Genomic DNA, 2,500 nt, shown 5'->3' with positions numbered 1-2,500 from the left:
TATTGTTGGCATTGATATAATTACCTTATTATTATTATTATTATTGCCAGTGTCATCATTACTGCTGTCATAATCTCTGTCATTATTATTTTACCATTAGTTTGAGAGAAGTCATGCTCGTATTCATATTATGAAAGATTTTTCCCTCTTTCGTTTATTTTTCTTTTTTTCTTTATCACTAAAGATCAGTAAGATTAGATATCAAAGTGAAAATCTTAAACAAAGTAAAAAAAAAAAAAAAAATACAGGGTTTTAACATTATCATTACACTTTTTTCCATCAAACTTACGTAGGTGAAATATTATGAAATATTAATTTCATGAAAGCCAAATAGATTAGCTACGCCCGAATGACCAAATCAATAAGAATTATAAGAACTTTCCATGTCGTGTGTAAGTAAAGCGAGTGAAACAAACAAATATATAAGGATATAAATACTAATCGAAATAGAAAAAAAACAAAAAAAACATACAATTATTAGAAAAGAATGGGCGTAATTGAAAAGTCTTAGTGATTTTAGTTCAGAATCAAAAGTCTACGATACTAGATTATTAAGGCAGAACCTCAGTAGTCTCAATTCAGCTTTATTCCCTAGTTTATTATATGACTAAATAATTCAACAAAATATATTTGCTTTTTTCATCGTTTGTCTAAATGCTACCCAACTTTCCCTTCACCACGATCATTTGGTTTAGACTAGATTCTTATGAACACTCCTAGGTGCGTTTTTTTTCTTTCTTTCTTTCTTTTTTTAGATACCTGATACTGAGTGAGATATTGCGTCCTTCTTCTTTTTTTTTTTTTTTTTTGCTTATTCAGTTTACTTTCTGTTCATCTCCTCATCTGTTTATCTATCAGTCTGGTTCTTGACTCATGAATTAAATTATAATGCCATGTATTACTATTCGTGTGTAAAAGCTAACCGATTCAGATGGATTGGCACAATCTATTTTTTATTTTCAATGATTAGACCTATCAGTATATATCATTATTTTCATTATTATCTTTATTGTTATTGATGTTATTATTATTGTTATTAACGCTATTATTATCGTTATTGTTATTATCATTATTATTAATATTATGAATTTTATTATCATGATTACAATTAGTAGTAGTAGCATTATCATTAGTACTATTATTGTTATAATTATCATTTTTGTTATTATTCTATCCTTCTTACTATCATTGTTTTTCTTACTATCATTATCATTATTAGTGTTATTATTATAATTGATATTATTATCATTATTATAATGATAATGACTATCATTGTATTTTTTATTATCATCTTTATTATCATTATCAGCTTGAATATTAGTTTTAAAGCTATTATTAATATCAAAATCATTGTTTTTGTTATCAATATCATTATTGTTTTTGCAATTATTATCATTACCTTCAATATTATTATCATTCCTATGATTATCAAAGGCAATGTTATGATTACTGTTATTATTATCATTTCTGTTTATGTTATTAAGATTATCATTATCATAAGCAACTGCTTTTCGAACACATATCTATAGAATGGCGGAGAAATGTTTTGTTAAAATATGAGCCTCAGATTGCATAGGCATTTCCTCTGATGTATTTGACATTATATATACATTTTCACTTCCAAATTCGAATATATGATTAAAGATTAAAGATTCTCGTTTCGAAAGGATACTGTCATCAGAAGTTAATGCAAATATCTGGATCGCAAAAGGACGCATTTTTTAAAATTCAGTACAGTGTGTGTAGTTGATGTTCACCTAAACCTTAATTTTCCCAGTTATGTAAGGTAATGATAGAAATAAAGGTATAATCACATTGGCCTTGTTTTAATTCAGCATGGAAATGGAGAGTAATGCTGTATTTGTGTGTGTGTGTGTGTGTGTGTGTGTGTGTGTGTGTGCTATGCTTGTTTGATTGGTTGTGCGTGTGCTTTTGTGAGCGTGTATGTGTGTTGTTTTGTGTCTTGTGTATATCTATGTGTGTGTGTGTGTGTTGTGTGTGTGTAGGTGTTTAGGTGAATGGGTAGGTGTATATGCATGTGTATTTTCGTATCTGTGAGTGGGTATGTACGTGTATGAATGTTAGCGTTTGTGTGCATCTTCGTAATAGTGTACATACCTAGGTAGCAGTGTACAGGCCTAACCAAAGAACATATCAGGGAGAACACAAATAAATGGATCATTAACTCATTTTTCTATGGACGATCATCAATATCTACTAATTGGGTGCAATTAGTGTCCCAAACATGATAACTGTACAATTTTCCATCGTTTATCGAGATAATGGATGAGGGCGTGTGGTATATCAAAACATAATTTACAATTATTGTGTCTCTGGTTTATGATATACAGCAGTGAAGGAAATTATGAATATATATTATTAGAAAAAACAAGGATTAATTTTCTTAATTGAGGTTTTGAAAAGAATAAAGGGTACACACCAATATCAATAGCTGTTAAATAAATGAAATGATAAACGTTGATTGTTGAATTATATACAA

At 28.5% G+C, this 2,500-nt stretch overlaps 1 protein-coding gene across 1 annotated transcript in view; it reads left to right on the top strand.

The window, feature by feature from the left end:
• The window catches only part of ninaC (STKc_myosinIII_N_like and MYSc_Myo21 domain-containing protein ninaC), an 81,099-nt gene extending 79,284 nt beyond the window's left edge, over positions 1–1,815 (top strand). Inside the window, exon 33 of the mRNA XM_086538223.1 lies at positions 1–1,815. This exon is cut by the window's left edge and continues 271 nt beyond it. The gene's annotated coding sequence lies outside the window, so the exon portion shown is untranslated.
• The last annotated feature ends 685 nt before the right edge of the window (positions 1,816–2,500 follow it).

The sequence above is a fragment of the Penaeus japonicus genome, unplaced genomic scaffold (genome assembly GCF_977035675.1).
Source record: "Penaeus japonicus unplaced genomic scaffold, GWHDUDI00000001_assembly GWHDUDI00000007, whole genome shotgun sequence".
In the NCBI taxonomy this organism is placed as follows: domain Eukaryota; kingdom Metazoa; phylum Arthropoda; class Malacostraca; order Decapoda; family Penaeidae; genus Penaeus; species Penaeus japonicus.
This window is presented reverse-complemented; position numbering and strand designations above follow the sequence as displayed.